Source organism: Leptidea sinapis, chromosome 6 (genome assembly GCF_905404315.1).
Source record: "Leptidea sinapis chromosome 6, ilLepSina1.1, whole genome shotgun sequence".
Taxonomy (NCBI): Eukaryota; Metazoa; Arthropoda; class Insecta; order Lepidoptera; family Pieridae; genus Leptidea; species Leptidea sinapis.
Window position 1 is genome coordinate 1,426,371 of NC_066270.1, and position 20,534 is coordinate 1,446,904.

At 36.1% G+C, this 20,534-nt stretch overlaps 1 protein-coding gene and 1 non-coding gene across 2 annotated transcripts in view; one reads left to right on the forward strand and one right to left on the reverse strand.

Moving 5' to 3' along the window:
* Positions 1-20,534, forward strand: part of LOC126964887 (uncharacterized) — a 389,045-nt gene that overhangs the window by 106,158 nt on the left and 262,353 nt on the right. The window lies entirely within an intron of this gene.
* Positions 14,529-14,601, reverse strand: Trnas-aga (transfer RNA serine (anticodon AGA)). Its single transcript has one exon. It is a non-coding gene; the product is annotated as a tRNA-Ser (tRNA).

Here is a 20,534-nt window from a genome sequence, read left to right on the forward strand (position 1 = left end):
ATTCGATTTCGGTTTTAGGAAGTGCTATTTCCCTTTGAACTTATGAAGCCGAATATTGTAAGTATATATTTGAACAGATAGATTCGACCACAATACAAAGGCTTACAATAAAGTGTGCGAGAACGTAACAGTTCTTGCCGTTCGCTATATTGAGTGGTTGAAATTATCTTTACGGGGAATTGTATCTAGAATACTGGCGGCATTTCCGCGTTGGATAGCTGGCTGATCCATTGACTCTCAATATATTATTGATAATGTAATGTATGTTCATAGGCACATAAGTGAATTTGACAGAAACTGTCATATTGTTAATACCATTTACATAATGTTAACACCAGGAACAGACATAAGCTTATAATGCCTACTACTCGACTAAGTCGAGTTAGCAAGTCTTTTGTGGGGCGTTGTATATGCTTTTACAACAGGATCCCAGAAAATGTTCAAAGCAAAAGTATTACGTTATTCAAAAGAATTGTTAAAAAACGTTTGTGTGGTAAAGGTTACTATAACATAAATGACTTTCTTAATGATACCACAAATTGGGAATGGAGCGACCGCCCTTAGACTATTAAATAATAAGTTCAATTGTACAATGTTACTTTGTAAATGTTACTTTAATTGTAAAACATATTTTTGATGACAAAAAAAAAGCCCGCTGAGTTTGTTGCGCCCATTCTTCTCAGGCCTGAGGCATTCGTTTTGGAAAGGGTGGTAGTTTTTTTGACTTTCAATAAGTGATTTCACATCCTATTTTGAATAAAAATATTTGAATTTGAACTATAATACCTGCCAGCGCTTGGATTTCCAGTAGCTCTATTGAGCCGCGTAGATAGTTTGTACATTCTCCGCGACTCTGGGCTCAACGAGCCAAGTGTCTCGACAACATACGGTACAGAGATGATGACATTGAGGCCAACATATTTATACATCTTTTAAATCATATACAACAACAAAATTGTTAAAATACTATATAATTTTTGGTGGCATACGTATAACCAATAATCATGTCAAGAATCATGCATTATTGTCTTTTATAGGTATAATCTTCTATAGTATAATGCGAGCAATTATTATATTAAAACTAGCTGACTTATATTGCCGATATTAAAATCGCGATACAAAAGTAACTGTTGATCGTAGATGGGTGAATATTGAAGTTGTATGTATTTTTTAATGCTGACTCATAATCAAACAAAATAAAAAAAAAATGTCAAAAAAATCGTGTGGCCCACCCTTAACATTTAGGGGGATGGTATGGTATAGGGGCTCCTGTTTCCGCAATTAGACCACTAGCATGGGTCCATTTTGCGTGCAGTAATGGCCAGTTACTCCAACCAGCCCAGCTCCTTCCAGAAATTCAGAACATTCCTGGGGTGTTCGCAGACTTCCTGGAGTGACCTCGTATTGGTTAAGGTATTTGCCCGTTGGTTGGCCACCCCCGCACATTCCAGGATTACGTGAGCGATCGTTTCGTCTTCGGCCAGACAGCCTCTGCACTTAGGACTGTCCGTTACGCCGATTGTGAAGAGGTGTTTGTTTAGTGATGTGTGACCCGTTAGGGTGCCCAACATTATACGGATGGATTTAGGGGGATGAAAAATATATGTTGTCCGATTCTCAGACCTACCCAATATGCACTCAAAATTTCATGAGAATCGTTCAAGCCGTTTCGGAGGAGTTCAAAGTTTAACACCATGACACGAGAATTTTATATATTAGATTGAAGCAGCTCACGTTCACAAGCATAACGCGTAGACTAGCCACTGCTTCCCTCGCACATATCTCAGGAAAAGGAACGACCCGCCCCGTGACGTCGCCACGAGCTTGCTTATCATCACGTGACCCGTTCCTTTGTCACGATACAAAAAGATCGCGACCTTAATGTATTATGTTCGGTTTTTGCACTAGAATTTGCATGCAAATAATAAATAGTACTGTATTTGTTTTGTATGCATTTTAAATAAAAATTCACAATACAAATTTAATTGACCTCTCAAGTCAAGGTGAGAGTACGCCATACATTTGTTTTCACAAAATATGACTCACTGTGTTAACAGTTGCGTGAGTGCATGCGTCGAAGTAGGTTACGAGAAGATTCCATACAGTTATTAATGTCAAATGTATTTATAAACATTGCACATTTTACGTACGTCGTTGTTCGTCGCTGCGAGATTTGCTTGTGCAACTGGTTTGGGATTAAGTTGTTGTTAGACAACATCTCTATCTTTACTTTTTATAGTATGATGACTTATTACTGGTTTAAGTATGCATTTTTTACAACGGTATATATACATAGAATATGTAATTACGAAACTGAAGTGGCACTGGGCAGGGCACATAGTTCGACGGACAGATGGCCGTTGGGGCAGTAAAGTCCTCGAATGGCGACCACGAACGGGAAGACGCAGTGTTGGTAGGCCCCTCACAAGATGGACCGACGATCTAGTCAAGATCTCCGGAATTCGTTGGATGAGGGCAGCGCAGGGCCGATCGTCGTGGAAATCTTTGGAGGAGGCCGTTGTCCAGCAGTGGACGTCTTCCGGCTGGTGATAATAATGATGATACAACAACTATGTATTTGTACTTATGTACTGTACGTATTTTCCTCGTGGAAGAAGAAGGTATTAAATATTTGAATTTTATTAAATTGTTTTTATACATTTAAGAGTGAAATTATTTTTTTTAGTCTACAACTTATTATCTACATATTGTATTTCATTCTCGTCCGTTGGTTGTCGTTCAGTAGACATATTAGAGTTACAAGCAGCTTATGGTGGCTGAAGTATGATACAAATGGTTTTCTTGGCCTACTAATGTCAGTATGTCGAATTTGGGAGTCCGTGAGCGCGCGCATCGTTAAAACTCACTGATTAATTCCCAACGCGCAAAAGGAAGTATCACTTTAAAAACTATATATAAACGTTGGTTTATGTATATATGTACACTAGCTGACCCAGCAAACGTTGTATTGCCGATATTAAAATCGCGATACAATAGTAACTGTTGATCGTAGATGGGTGAAAATTTGAAATTGTATGTATTTTTTAATGCTGACTCATGATCAAACTTAATTTTAAAAAAATTTAAAAAGTATAAAAAAAAATTACGTGCGATTCTCAGACCTACCCAATATGCACAGAGGAAATCAAAGTTTAACACCATGACACGAGAATTTTATATATTAGATGTAGATGCACAGTGCTGTACTAAAGTTTTCATACATTATTTCATATTCATTTACTCATATATTATGCGGGTTTATTCACTATAAGATCATACTATAACATCTATTAATTAAACCTTATCGTCTTATCGTAAGGTTCAATTGACAAATTATCGAAAAAGCAGGAGCAAAGTGCTCAATCTACTGAGACATGTTACATATTGTACGTCTCAATGAATTCGCACTTATCATTACCAATTAGTACAAAAAAATTAGGAAAACGGTTGACCTTAAAGGCCATCCCTGCAAATTCCCGCTAATAAACTAAACGCTTAAATTTGTACTTATTACGATTTTGAGCTCTTCGCACTCAAAAATATGATTTGTTTTGAGCTGTTCGAGCTCAGAGTTAGGTGTTCTAACACTATTTTTTGAATTTTCACACGGCAATAACTTTTGAATGAATGAACCGATTTTCATTCGACGAAGTTTTTTCAACCTCTTTGAGTTTCAATTGATCGAACTCGGAATTTTGAAGTTATTCCGGAAAAACACTTTTTTCGGTTTTTTTCGTCAACGATAACTCATGAACGGACCTACAGATTTGACCGGCTGGCTGGCAATCGATGTGGTTTTTTGATGCTAAGAGCTGATTAGTTTTTGGAATCAATAAAGCAGTAATTCCAAAAAAAAACATATATAATAAAATTGGTAGTTTTTTGATATTTCTGAAAATCTACCGGTCCGAATCGGTCCAAATTGTATTCAACATCTAAGTTTGGTCAAGCCCTTTCGAATGGCGCGAACCACGATGAAATTGATGGAGTCGTTCAAAGGTTATAAGAGGTTTACATACATCCATACACACACACACACTCACAGACACACACACATACATACATACAGGGACACCATTGCGGGAATAGTCAGGGAAGCTTCTTAGGACCTAAAAACGGCGAGATCTGATGAAAATTCGATTTGAATATTATTTTAATATTGGAATGTATGTGACCAATAACTTCCCGAATTTTCGAAAATTTTAAATTTTCTTAGCGGGAAGTTAAACATATACGATAATTACTTGACTAAATATTTACAATTACAAAATAAAATGACATTGATTTGATTTGAATTATTTGACATAAATCAAATCAAAATCACATTATTCATGTACGTCCCGGAAATGACACTTATGAATGTCAAAAAATTATTTTTCTTATTGAATCTACCGCTGATTCGTACAGGGTTGAGCTAATGAGAAGAAGTAGCAAGAAACTCATTGCCACTCTTTTATATCAAGATTTACATTTCCATCGATTTACAAATAATTTCAATTACAATATAATATGTAAAGTGATGCAACAAACATACTCAAACGTCAAATAAGTAAGTCAAAAAAGTAAATGTAAATTGATACAAAAGTTATTGAGTACAGTAGCTGCATCATCCACACACACCGTAAATAAGTAGAGGTATTCTGTGAGCATTTTATAACGATAATAAATAAACTGTTATCTGTCCCAGTCGTCAATAATAAAACTTGCCGTGCAGTGGTTATTGAAGTGCCAATAGCAGGAAACAGATTGAAATTTCAAGCTCGGCTCGCCAGTTTAGGAGTATGATTAAAACAGAAATCAGCTGTTGGGGAAAATAGGTTATTTTGAGATTATAGACACTTGAATTATACACTTTAACCAAAGATTAAGGATTGGTCAGCGCTGCGCTCCGACTAGATACTGCACTACCAAAGAACAATAGCTTTTTTATTACGGCAACTATTAGATGCTTGTGTGCGTGGCATCTTGACACTCAATGTTATCTTTCAAATTTTGTAACATACGCTGAGTGTCATTTTACATTGAAATTAATAAAAGAGAAAATACATACTTATGATATGTGATTCCAGTGTCTTTCTTATTTCTTGTAGTTTTTTTACATAGTTTTACTACGCAATTATTAGCAAAGTTTAACAGAAAATGTGGCACGTCAACGTCACACATTGTTCGAGACTGGCTCGAGTACACCCACTTGGGCTTAATTGCCGCACTTTGCGACTACGCCTGCGGTATCTTGTTGGAGCACAGCGGAGACCCATCCTTCCTTTGTAGCATCATTTTATATATTATACTAGCTGACCCGACTGACGTTGTTCTTAGATAATAATAAAAATACTCTTTTATAGAAATTTGCCAATAATATTTCAGAACATCAAGAATTATTTCATAGAAATTACTCCCTGTTGTTATAATGAAATTGTTTCATCACAGCGGAACTGTCAAACCGTGCGTCACTAAATTCTCTCATAGAAAAAATGTCCATACAAAACAATTATTGTAAATAAAAATATTATGGGTATTATGGGTCCCAGATCGAAATAAAAAGTATCCTATCTCTGAAGTTAGACTAAACTGCGCTCCATGAAGTAATACCCATTAAAATCCGTTCATTAGCTTAGGAGTCCATCGCGGACAAACAACGTGTCACGTAATTTATATATATTAAGATTGTAATTCAAATAATTTGTAAAACTTGATATAAAAGAGTGGCTAAAGAAATTAATCTTACTACTTCTTCTCATTAGCTCAACCCATTACGAAGTAGCGGTAGATTCAATAAGAAAATTTTTTTTTGACATAAGTGTCATTTTCGTGGGTGACATTTTGATTTGATTTGATTCGATAAAATATGTCTGAGTATGAAACGTGTGTCCTATCTTGTTTAAATATGTTTGCTTAATGTCTACGCTGTGTGATCACCAGAAACATTAGACTAGATTAGATTAGATATTTAGATCGTTAAAGAGGTGACCTAAATAAAAAAAAGCAGTCGTGTGGTTTTATGAAACCACGATGAAAGTGAATCTTCTTTCCACATAATTATATAAATAAGCATATGTATCGAAATTATATATTATAAATTAATTTTTAATCAATAAACAAAGAAAATAGCGTGGAGCACTGGCACAAATGAGTAATAATCTATACACTACACTATAGGCGCCGCCCGACCGTCACGCGACATGCAACAGACAGACGAAAAAGTTTGAGACGATGTAATAAAAGTTTCACTTTAATAAGAATGACTTGAGATTTCACTCTTTCAAATCTAAACAATTTTTTTTTGTAGATATAGAAAACTTACCGCTAACCTACTTACTACTTTGCTTAGGATTTGAACTTTGATGTTTATTTTATCGGGAAATTGAAGTAAATATTTTAAAATATTCTTGTTTCAAATAAAATTGTATTACATAAACCAACACTATAAATTTAACCATTATGTAAATTTTTAAGAATGCTTTACATAAAATTTATTGAACTTTGCGGAAATCCATAATTATACAAATGATTTAAGTTTTCTTTAGTGTTAATTCCGCCAATATTTGTTTTTATACAATTCGACACGTGTTTCGCCTCTACACGAGGCATCAGGACGTGTTGTCTCGCCAAAATCTTGCACGAGACTTTTATTCTCAAACAAATATTGGCGGAATTAACACTAAAGAAAGCTTAAATCATTTGTATGCTTTACATATTTAAATCCGTAACCTACTTTTTAAACGCAATTATAAACGAAGGTTATAATTTGAGATAAATAATAATGTTATTAATAAAATTTCAAGCGAATTCTCACAATATTAATAAACATTAATGGCTCTTTACTAGTAATTTAAATAGAAAGGATTTCTCTTGTAATTAAAGTTTGAACCATTCACTGAAATTTGTAATGAGCATCAAACTAAATAGCCGTAAACATAATTCATGTTAATTAATTTAGTTATTTTATTAATAAGCATATATTTAATTTTGTAATTAAAGAACGGTAGAATTTAGAATTGGTCTAGAAATATTTTTTTTTTATATGAGAGGGTGCAAACGGGCAAGGGGCTCACGGGATGGGGAGAGGTGAGGCAAGCGCCCATATACATCCGCATCATCAGGTGTCAAGAAATGCGTTGCCGGCCTTTAAGGTGATTTTTTCTTGAAGGTCCCTAAGTCGTATCTGTCCTGGTAAACCTTAGCTGGTAATTGATTCCACAAGAGTAGCTGTGCGAGGAAAGAAATTTGTTGCAAAACGCGCTGTTGTGGAATGCCAGACGTCAACGTGATGCGGATGGTACTTTAGTGGAATTCGGCAGCTGGGAATCAACCCGAATAGCTCCTCTGAAAACCCACATTTCTACACAAAGCCAAAGAATGAAGCCGATCGGAGATGATTTCATCGTCGATGAATAGAGCCGCTCTTCTTTAGTATACGAACGTATACATAGTTCAATCCACAGAACAGATAAAAGAGATACCTACTGTATTTTAATTATTTTATGAATGTGACGCCGATATTTCGATCCAATTGCATGAATAGTGGTCGGGACGGAACTGCGGTGGAGGCGAGAAACTCTTGATTTGACACTTGACACTAATTATAGTACCTACATCAATCTATTTACACTAACAGTATATCAGTGGGAGGCTCCTCTGCACCACTCCGGTATCACAACGGCGACTATTTCTGCCGTGAAGCAGTAATGTGTAGGCAATACTGTGTTTCGGTCTGAAGGGTGACGTAGCTAGTAAAATTGCTGGGCAAATGAGACTTAGCACTTTATGTCTAAAGGTGACGAGCGCAGTTTTGTGCCGTTTAGAATTTATGGGGTTTTTCAAAAATCCTGAGCGGCACTGCAATGTAATTGGCAGACCGTCTATTACCATCAGCTAAACGTCCTGCTCGTCTCGTCCCTTATTGTCATAAAAAAAAACTGTCCACGTGGCGCCTAATTCGTGTTGGTCTTTGATTCCCTAATTCACGACACACACTACTGACGACGTCCATACTTTCGGATCTTTTTGTTGCATTTGTACTGCAGAGTGAGACTACGGGATTCCATGTTTTCGGTAGCGCAAAACCATCCTCCCTATTAAAATTGTAAGTTTTTTTTTCATTTCGATAGCTTCTCTAACAATTATATATTGGCGTTCAGCAAATAAAAATATATATAGTGAGTACCCGTCATAATAATTACAATGTTTAAGTTAGTAGGTAGTATCTGTTATATGAGATATATATATATATATATATAGAATTCGCGATGATAAAAGTTTAAAAACATACCTACCTACCTTGGTTCAATCCATAATGACGCCCCCCGCCTTCCTTTGTTTGAAACCGCTCTGAGTACAATCAAAAAGTAATATCCTATTACTTTCTGCTTGTTACCTCCTTATATAATACGGAAAGATTAAAACTGGCATCGCTTTCATATAAATTCTTACTAGCTAGAATCGTATTCTATCAAAAACCGAAGGTATCATTGGAAATGTATTTTAATACAACTTTACGTTCGTATATCTGCACCTTGTATTAAATGACTCATTTTCGGTTCAGTTATCACATCATTAAGACACTTTTCGAGATGTTTAAGTATAGATGATTATAACTTGGGACATGCTTTTTACTGACTGGTTCACCGGTGATTCGTTTCGCATCTCAGTAAGACATGGGTGCAGCGTAAAGCGATACTTATCCGAAACAAAATATTCTAATTTATTAAAATAATCTAATAAGTCACGTCGCGCGTGCGAAACAAGCACATCCAACCTATAACTATGTATGAAGTTACTATCAGAACTTGGCTGACACTCCAAAAATAACAGTTATGATAACTAGGATTAACATAGTAAGATTGTATAAAAATACGCAATTATTTTTGAACTTATTTGTGCATATCATATGTTTTATTTTGGAATAGTTTTTTTAAGTCGGTTGTATTTTAATTTTTTTTTATTTTTACTAAAACTGAAGTACAATTACCAATTTTTTCTGTATGTGTATAGACCTACTTTTTGCAATGCAGCATTGAACGTAAGTGCATTGCAATACGATTACAGACAGTTTGAAATTCTGCCACAGCACCCTTACTGTTAGTTGTTAAAGAGGTCCATTGATCATCATATTCGACTACGACAATAACTTGACCATAAAGACGTTACGGTAGGAGATTCAAATATCCGGATAGCAAAAAAGATACCGCTCAGTATATTTAATTTGCTCCTAAGAATTGAAGAGTTGCGTTACTTTCTCATGGATCCCATAGTCAGCACCTCACCAAACTCCCATCAAACTACTCTTAAAGTACATCCTTTCCAACAAAAAAAGAATAATCGAAGTCGGTCGTGGTGATATTGAGTTATACGTCAATTTGTAATTCAAGTTAAGAATCTTGATACATACGGCGTACTGCCAACTTTAACCCATAATTGTCCACCTTCATATCGTTATAAGTTCAAAGGAAAATAGAACTTCCTAATAGCGAAATTAGGCTTGAAATCGACTGAGAGCGTCGTGCTGCCGTTAGACTTACTCGGCTCACCGTGCGTATTTCGAAATGCTATTGTTGGGAGGTTGCCTCACCTCCCATTAAGTGAGTCTCATGTCCGTTTTCCCCCTTTTATATGTAAAAAGATGTTTTTTTATGACAAGATGGTAATTGATACGCCCTGCCCGTTACAATGTAGTACCGCTTAGGATTCTTGAAAATCCCAAAAATTCTGATCGGCACCACAATTGCGCTCGTTTCCTTGAGAGATATGATGTTAAGTCCCATTTGCCCAGTAATTTTACTAACTACGGCGCCCTTCTGACCGACACACAACGATGCTTACACATTACTAATTCACGGCAGAAATAGGCGCCGTTGTGGTACCCATAATCTAGTCTGAATCCTGTGCAAAGGAGCCTCTCACTGGTGGTGCTTAATTATGGCTAATATTTTATAATTTTATGACGGAAAAGCGCACAAATATTACAATTTATTAATTATAAATATACACATCTGTTAAACATTTTCAACTAACGTTATCATAATACATTCATTAAATAAATTAATTAATTTATAAGAAAAAAAAAGTCAAAATAATATTTCTTTAAATTTGATACTCTTGCTACTAAATTATATTTAATCCAATAAACCGTCAATCTTAAATATATACCTACACAAAGATTCAAAATATTTATGTCAATTAGGCCATGACAGGCACTTTTGAATCTTAGATAGACTATGTATGACAGCTGTGAAAACGTCAAAAAAAATTGAGTATGGAGTTAGCCTCTATTTGGAGCTATGCACGCACACTGACACAAAGTGTCATACAAATCGCGAGTGTAAGACGCAGCTTGGGACACACACTAAACTAATATTCCTGGCTTGTTTTATCGGTTGTCTAACAGCAAAAGACTCTATCTAGAGGTATAAATTATTTAAGATTGATAGTTAAAATTCCTTTTAGTTTGAAATAACAGAGAGAAAATAACCAAAGGAAGTAAAGTTGTGAATTTGAATATGTACTATTTATTTTACATCTTTTAAATGTCACAATTGCAAGGAAACTATTTTGAAACTGTTTTATTTGAGAACACCTACGGCCAAAAATTTAATAATGATTTAAGTGTAAATAAATAGCATTTATGTTTTTTTATGAAAACTGATGATTAAAAAACTCTACCCATTACCATGCAGTGCCGCTCAGTATTCTTGAGAAACCCTAAAAATCCGAGCGGCACTACAATTGCGCTCGTCACCTTGAGACAAATGTGTCAAATGACTACAACATTATACTAAATTAAAAAAAAAAAAAACAGTGGGATGCTTAGCAGTAACGTAATGTAAGCAGTACTGTATAAGCATTTCTGTGTTTCGATCTTAAGGGCGTCGTAGCTAGTGAAATTACTGGGCAAATGTGACTTAACATCTTATGTCTCAAGGTGACGAGCGCATTTGTAGTGTCGCTCAGAATTTTTGGGGTTTTTCAAGAATCCTGAGTAAGTTGTAATGGGCACGGCGTATCAATTACCATCAGCTGAACGTCCTGCTCGTCTCGTCCCTTCTTTTCATAAAAAAAAACGTGAAATCATTGAATGCATTTTTTTTATTATTCATATTAAAAAAAGAGTACAATGAAAACTTAAGACTAAGATGCGCCACAGAATCCTGTGTAGATTTATGCGTGGTGCAAATTCATCACTTCGCTCTCAACGACTGTACTTAAGAAGTATTTATATCAATATTTTATTTTTATACATAAGAAGGTATACCTACTGTTAAATAACAAAAGATGAAATAAAAAAATACCTAATAAACACAAATATTAAGAACAGTTAACACCAGCCATTACATTCCCTTTTCCTCTTAGTGTATACTGCATATTTTTAAATGCGTATTTACACGAATTTTTATTTTTGAGAATGATTGATTATATTCTACTCAAGTTGATCGTAAAAGTATTTTATTATAATATATATTAGATTACCAATTATAAGTTATAACAGCTAAGATAACCTTGAATTATAAGTTTAATTCAGAGGTTACTTAAGTTTTTTAGATGAAGTCATTCTTATCTTATCATTGCTAAAGATTTCTATAGGTTGTTGATTGTAAGGCTTAGCTATTATTATTCTTATAACGTCGAAGGTTGTGAGTAATAGATTGCTAGCTGTGATAAGTTTAATTAAGTCAAACAGTATTTCGGTATCGTTTTACAATCAACCAGAATATATTCACCATTACGTGTTATGATACTTAGATCATTAAAACGTCTTCATAGACAATGACGCTGTGAAATGGTGGAAAATAATAAGCTTTAGAGTTTAGAACTATCCTCTATTTCGATTAATTCACACACACTAACACAAAGTGTCATACAAATCGCGAGTGTAAGACGTAGCTTCTCACGCAGACTCAACTAATATTCCAGGTCTTTTTTTATCGGTTATCTAACAGTTAAAAGTAGCTTATATATTTCATTTACAAAACAATAGTCCTAGATCTGTCCATCTGTTCAATTGCACATTAAGGTCATAATTAACAAATATTGAATGTCAAATAAAATCATTTTTTTTTTATTGAAGTAGGCGTTACTTTGCTGAAATCCATAATTATACAAATGAATTAAGTTTTCTTTAGTGTTTATTCCGCCAATATTTGTTTTTAAACAATTCGAGACGTGATTCGCCTCTATACGAGGCATCCTCAGGACGTGTTGTCTCGCCAAAATCTGGCACGAGACTGTCTCGTATAGAGGCGAAAAACGTGTCGAATTGTCTAAAAACAAATATTGACGAAATTAACACTAAAGAAAACTAAAATCATTTGTATAAATAAAATCATATTCATCAAAGAGCTAACAGTGCCATATGGGGTGTCGTATGAAAGGGCTTCATGGGCACAAGCTTCAACAGATTTTATTACAATTGCAGTAATACTTCTTTATGCGCGTTATAAAAAAAATGATGAGAGTGAATAAATAAGATGCGCGCGCATCACTTTAACACAAAAGTAGCAGGGTGAAGTTGGTTCTTAAAATTTTCTGACGTTTGCGACATTCGTTATTTTTTTTTTGGTTTCTTCGTCCATTATTAGGACAGGCAAAGGGTTCAAGCCCGTACAGCCGTATTCATTATTTAATAATTAACTGTCAAAGCCATCTTTGCAAGATTTTTACAATATTGTTCTATCTACAAACGTAGAATAGCATGAGGAATAAATAATTTTAAGGATTTTTGCTTTGTTGCGCCAAAGAAGTAAAACTTCTTGCGAGCATACACAAGTACACAAACACTAGTTTAAAACTAGCACAATATCAATAATTTTTTTGAAAAGTATATAGTTTTCGATAAGAATGACGAAGCATGAAAAAAAACCTTAGCCCTTTTTTAGAAGTACAGGTAATTTATAATAACATGTACGGAATTACATTAATTTGGAACGCTTTTTTTAATTGTATTATATATACGTTTGGTATTTAGCATTTGCATTAGAATCAAAGTTTTTGATCCATTATGTTATTTTTTTTAAGTGATAACCGTCACTTCTGGGATTAATTACAAATTAAATTTATGAAGGTTGCGGGACTCGAACCTGCGAGCTCTTGCGTTCCGTGCGAGCGCTCTACCACTGAGGAAACCGTTCGAGTGACGCCACGTTCATAAATCTTGATATGTCTTGTTCAACTCTCTGGTGATATGAAGCCACAACCTGAGAGATGAACATGATATATCAAGATTTATCATCGTGCCATTATTTTATGTTATTTGTTTAATATTACTATAATGATTGTGTTGGCTTAGGGGGCCTTAATACCCTCTAGCACTGCAACTCAATTAGATCTGTCGTGAAAGGCATAAAGGCATTTATTTTCTCAAAATTGATTCCTTTAGAATTCTTTTTGATGTCATTTCTAATATACTACATACTACTACCGCTTCGGAGACAAATGGCGCTCTGAGAGAGAAGGAGCGGCGCAAGAAACTCTCCCAGCATTCTTTCTTTTTGCGCTCTTTTCAATAAAAATATACAATATTGTGAAAACATTTCTATTGCTATAAAATAATCATAATCTAGTCCCTGGCTGTCCGATCACTTATATATTCAGCTGTGGAGTAATAGGATTTACGACAGAGCCATTTTTTTATAAAACATTTAAATTTATTTAGATAATGCCTGAAGGCTGGGACTTTATTATAAAAATGTATAAATTTACCCTTAAAGCTATTATGTATCTCATGAAGCCTACTAGAATTAGTTACAAGCAATCCCTAATTATGTGTCCCTGTGTCAATCTAAATCAAATTTGCCTATTTCAATCCGGTGGAAATATATTTCCATATTATAATACACATGAGTGTCTAGTTCTACATTTTAACATTGCAATTCCTATCTGTTTAAAGTGAATACATTTTGAGGTTTTTATCAAAGCCTTTAAGTAGTGTCGTTCAATTTTTTTGTCCCTCCGTTAGTCCAGTGCTATTTGCATTTATTTCCGGCCCAGGTGTGAAGTTGATTGACCGAATTGTCAAGATGTAAAAGGAAAAAGGTTTCTTTACTAAGACTTACACGTCATTGGTTTTAAGACACATCCTTAATGTCTATAACCTATTCAATATTCTAACTGTCTCCTGTATTTTATATTATACTAGCTGACCCAGCAAACGTTGTATTGCCGATATTAAAATCGCAATACAAAAGTAACTGTTGATCGTAGATGGGTGTAAATTTGAAGTTGTGTGTATTTTTAATGCTGGCTCATTAAACAAATTAAAAAAAACATTTGGCGTGGACTACCCTTAACATTTAGGGGGATGAAAAGTAGATGTTGTCCGATTCTCAGACCTACCCAATATGCACTAAAAATTTCATGAGAATCAAGCCGTTTTATATATTAGAATATTCGATATTTATTTCATCGGAAGATCTAGGTAACCTTCATCTACATCTGCTATTAGTAACACCATATTATTATAACTTGTTATTTTTAAAGTGATACGCCTAACTTCTGGGATTAATTATACAAATTAAATTTGTAACTTAAATTTATGAACGATGCGGGACTCGAACCCGCGCCTCTCGGGTTCTGTCCGAGCGCTCTTACCAACTGAGACAACCGTTCGCCTTTGATCATAAATCTAAGATGGTATGTCTTGTTCAACTCTCTCAAATATTGTGGTTGAATAGGTTAACAACTGTAAAGTAGATCGTGAAGATGGAGGCGCAATCTGAGAGTTGAAGAAAAACATACCAAGATTTATGCTCCATGCGTCACTCGAACAGTGGGCTCGGAGGGAACTCTAGCGGTGCGGCTTCGAGTCCCGTATTGTTTATTGTACCATATTATCACAGCAAAGATATTTTATACATAGTTTGACATTCAGTATAGACCGGAAAATAGAGCTTTTATTCAATTTAATTATTAAGCCCATATTAAACCCAGTTCTTTTACAAATGGCTACTTACAGCTACTGCATATCATCCATGACAAAAGGAATCAATCCCGCATGATAATAACCATTCTTGCTTCAAATCCTTCAAACTCAAATCAATCAAAGTGGAAAATAGACAAATACCACTGGAAATATATATGCAGTACAGCTTTTCACGCGACTTTTTCCGTTCTTGATAATGTAATTACGAGTCACGGAACGCTCGATCGAATATGTTTCAGTGTATACTAAAATTTCTGGCCACTATATCCACCAATACCAATAATAAAAAAAAAATTGGTCCTCCAACAAAAGGTTGGAAGTCCCTTCCAAAGAGTATGTTAATACTAGGACCCTCGTTTGATTGTTCCTACGAAAAAAGGTTGAAAAAAAAATTGACGTACTATTAACAACTATACTCCCACTGACACTGACAAATAACACCTTATTTTGTGCCAGTAATGTTCTAAGTCTATGAACAAAAACTCTGCCTAATAGACGCGTAGGCAGAGTTTTCCTTCGGAGTATTTTTGAGCGTGATTGTGAGTCTAGTTTGGTTATTATGCCTCAGTAGGTGGGGATGAGTAGTCCTGATTATCCCCGATTCGGACCATGGAGACCATGCTAATATATCTTTCGCTGATATTAAAGCAAATTAAACCATATGTTAATTGTAGAACCATTATTGGATATTTCAGAATAGAATAAGAAGCCACAACCTGAGAGTTGATCAAGACATAATAAATTTAACAACGATACGTCACTTGTACGGTTGCCACGGTGGAAAGAGCGCTCGCACGGAACGTGAGAGGCGCGTGTTCGATTCCCGCATCGTTCATAAATTTTATTTTCAAATTTAACTTGTGTAATTAATCCCAGAAGTGAACAAATTATATAATAACAATATTCTCTAGATTAAACAACTTTGACCTCGAACCAAAATACACGGCGAGTAAAGATATATATAAATCTATGTCTTTTGCTGAATGTCAAATTATAACAGGACTGGCAAATTTGTACTTTTCTGTTGACAATGATTGATTGATTGATTGATGAGTCAATCAATGTTCATGAGTTTGTGTTCAAAGTAGCGTTATAGTACGCATTGTACACACGATTTGAAAGAAGGCGTTGAAAGCATCTGAAATTTTGTTAAAGAGGCAAATCTCAAGAATATCTTTTGTAATGCAAAAAAAAATATTCAGTAACTAGCTGCCCGGACAGATTTCGTTTCGTCAAAATTAAACATTAAATAAATATAACGTAGGTATTTCCGAGTGATACCGTTATTTATGTCTCAAAATGCATTTTAAATCTGTAATATCCTCGAAAATATTCATCTTAATTAAATGCTGTAAAGGGCCGTATTGATCAATATTAATTACACAATGTATTATACTTATTTATGTAACTGTTGTGTAATAAGGGGTATTAAAACACGAATGTGGATTTATCTCACGAGGCGAAGCCGAGTGTGATATAGTATCACACGAGTGTTTTAATATCTAATTATCAACAGTTGCATACAAGACTTTATCTACACCCCGAATATGAATACTCTAAAAGATTCTGGAACATTTAGCTTACTGCTAACATTAAAACAGCCAGTCCTAGTAGTAACCTAATATCATTCATTACTGATTATATACAAATAAACTAAGTATTAATGAAACAATTATTTATTTTAGTAGTAATTTACCTTTAGTATAGTGCAATAATAAAAATTCATTCAATCAAATATAATGTTCTTTTGCAGCGTTTAAAATGAATCGCTCATTTTTTGTAAACAAAACAATAAAAATATCGAAGACAAAAGGGCGGGGATTCGAATAACCTACTTTTTTTTACGGCGCGCGACGTTCTGGTAGTGTGGAACGCGCGTAAACGAAAATGTTCTATTTTTGAACATGTTTTTTTTTTTCATACAGATACCACGCATCGAACAATAAGAATGTGGCTGTCTGTTGAAACTCTTTGCGCATGAAGGGTTAAAAATACAGTGTCTGGGAGTGTTGTTATGAAATTCAGTACAACATTACAACACTCTTTTGGATGATGTAATGGTTATTAGAACATTGGATGTTTTAATGTTGGCAATAAGCTAACTGTTTCAGAATCTTTAATAAAGGATTTAAAGCATGGGTAAAGGTGGTAAAGGTACTTTACTAAATGGATAAGGATTAATGTCTTATGTGCTAACTTCATAACAGGGTACATGGTGGTCTTATGCCGTTGCCATATGGCAACGTGAACAAACAGGAAGTAAATGCTGTATTTTTTAAAATCGCTTCGCAAATTATTAATTATTTCTCGTAAAAAGTAAGGATAAAAGACTTTTTTGTAAACCTTTTTAAGGTCTAAAATGAAAAGTATTTCTCTACTATATTAGACGTATGTATAAACCTACCTCTTGAAGCACGCTACCTATTTAAAAAAACCGCATCAAAATCCATTGCATAGTTTTAAAGATCTAAGCAGTACTAAGTCGCTTCCCGCTGTCTGTCCTGTGTAACAGACATCGGTAAGCGACTTTTTTTAATGCCTCCTCTCCACTACCGGCGATGATCGTTACTTGTATGATCGTTTGTCATCAATTCTAGTAGGCTTCATAAGATACATAATAGCTTTAAGGGTAAATATATACACTTTTATAATAAAGTCCCAGCAACTGTTCAGTCATTCTCTGTAACTAAATTTAAATGTTTTATAAAAAAATGGCTCTGTCGTAAATCCTATTACTCCACTGCTGAATATCTAAATGATCGGACAGCCTGGGACTAGATTGAGATTATTTTATAGCGATAGAAATGACTGTACAATATTCTATATTTTTATTGAAAACAGCTCAAAAAAGAATGCTGCGAGAGTTTCTTGCACCGCTTCTTCTCTCTCAGAGCGCCATTTGTTTCCGAAGCGGTAGTAGTATGTAGAAGTTATTAGAAATGACATCAAAAATAATTCTAAAGGAATCAATTTTAAGAAAATAAATGCCTTTTTATGTCCAGTGTCCTCCAGTGTGTGAATGACCGGTGATCGTGTGGGCACGCGCACGCAACTACACGCGAATTCCCTTTGATGGGTGTCCAAAAAACCGACAAGTCACCGATCGCCGCGACTCATGACGATCTCGACGATTATAGACGATGATCGACGACTAAAAGCGAATAAGTTCTCCACATGATTGTGCTCGCGTGCCCTTAAACGCCGATTGTGAAGAGGAGCCATTATACTTTGTAGTAATAACGATGAAGTGTACACTTATACATTTAATAAGATTTAATTGAATTTCTGTGGAGACATTCATAGTTGGAACGCATCTCACAACATCAACTTAGTACTTCTATAATATCGATTTTTATAGTTCCATATCCGAATGATTAACCAATGGAATCCTATTACTAATGAGATCTATAGAGCGTACTTAAGACTTTACTTACGTAAAACTCAGATGAGATCAAGTTTAGCGCAATCTTTGGGTATTTAAAGTCATTTGACAGATGAGATTATGCTGAGCTTAATCTCTGACAGCCCAATAGATCGTCGATATATCTATGCGATACGCGGTCTTTTCAACTCATCTAACTGGAGCGATTGCCAAGTCCGTGGTCATCAGGAAGAGCAATGCCAAATTGGCTTCGAAGAAGCTGGACGCCATAAATAGAGCACGGCAATACTTCAAACCGGCCCACATTATAGCGTTCTACAAAGCGCAGGTCCGGCTGCAAATGGAGTATTGCTGTCATCTGTGGTCTGGCGCATCCCCAGTATCAGCTCGATCCATTAGACTGCGTGCAACGTAGAACGAGAGACGTCGCTTAATTGTGTGTCTTCTACCGCATTTATCACGGGGAGTGTTCCGAAGAGCTGTTTCACCTGATTCCTGCAGCCGAATTTTACCTTCCCACTACACGCCACAAGTTAGGATATCATCCCCACCATTTGGATGTGTGGCTGTCCTCCACAGTGCGCTTCTCGAGCATTCCAGGTACTACAAAGCTGTGGAGCTTCGGATAAGCTTCCTTGTGCGGTGTTTCCCGGACGATACGACATGGGTACCTTCAAAAAAGCGCGTACACCTTCCTTAAGGGCCGGCAGCGCTCCTGTGATTCCTCTGGTGTTGCAAGAGAATGTGGGCGGCGGTGATCACTTAACACCAGGTGACCCGTACGCTCGTTTTTGTCCTTTTTCCATAAAAAAAATCTGGTACTAGAAACGAAACGCAATTTTGGATGCGTGAAAAAAATAATTGTCCTGTCGGGGTCGCTTTTTAATTTAAGATAATTTTTTGATTTTGAATTGATATAATACGTCACTCTCTATGAATCTGTAGCTTGTGTATGGCAATTTCCGAATCCAAACACAAAAGCAATTATACGTCTAGATACAGCATCTTACTGTTAACGCGTGAAGACAGGCAAGGTTTAGTACTTAAGTGTGCATGACAAGGCACAGCTTTGTACAATTTGTTTTGATGTGCGTGCGTTGCTGAAAATAGAGGCTTACAGTCCACCTCTATTTTTAGACGTGTTCACAGCTGTCACAGTATTTCTAGATATATAATACAAATCTCCATTGCATTTAATATAGAAAGCGGCGGTTGCTCGCATTTGACTCGCGCGCTAACAATCCCCTTTTTCCTGTCACTCAGCGAGTAACTAGACTGTATCGCGCATATTCATTAGTCACCTACGTACCTCCTATCCTATTGCACATCTCATTATCATAAGTGTACATGTACCGGTACTAAATACACACTATCAATTAAACTTCAGCACCTCACAGCGAGACAAATTTATTCCTTCGTCTTGGACTTCTCTCGCCGCGCCCACATAGGCGCGGTGGGGGAATGCTGATAAGGACTTTTCGTCCCCTGCAGCAGGGATCACTCGCCGCCCGTTGAAACGGGCGGGTCATTGGGGGTGGGAGTCGTTGCTCTCTGCGGTCGTCTTCTTTAATTTATGTTATATATGCTGGGAGAGCGGATGGAGCCCTTTTGTAATCATCTTTTTGGAGCTGAGGGAGCGCCTGTTCCCTCAGCTCAGATCCGGTGATTGTTGCCGGTTTGCGCGGGCTTTGACGATCAGCCCCGAAGAAGAGGGAGGGCGATCAGCCGAGCCGCGCGCAAACACGTCACTCTTCATCCTTGTCCCGCACGAGACCACGCGGGTAGCGGCGGCTGTCAGGTGGCCGCGCGTGCCAGGGGGCCAGATCTCGCAGATGATGGAGATCGGACGAGTCGGCACGCGCGAACATGTTGGCGGCGAGACGACGAGTGAAGTCGTCCAAGCCCTCGACTTAGGTCCCTCTGGATTTAGCTGACTGAGTCATTTGACAGCTGAGACTATCCTGAGCCTAAGCTAAACGTTGCGGCTGACGGAGAGCTAGCAACCACCTCTGTTTTCAATTCCTTATATACTTTCCCTTAAAATTACACAAAATTATTAAATTAAACCAGGTGACCCGTACGCTTGTTTGTCCTCTTCTTCCATAAAAAAACGTAATTACTGCTGGTGGAATTCAGCAACTGGTATCAACAGAAACAACTCCTGTGAGCACTCCCCGTGATAAATGCGGTAGAAGATGCAGAGAGAACCCACATCGCCCGCAACGGAAGAGAATCAAG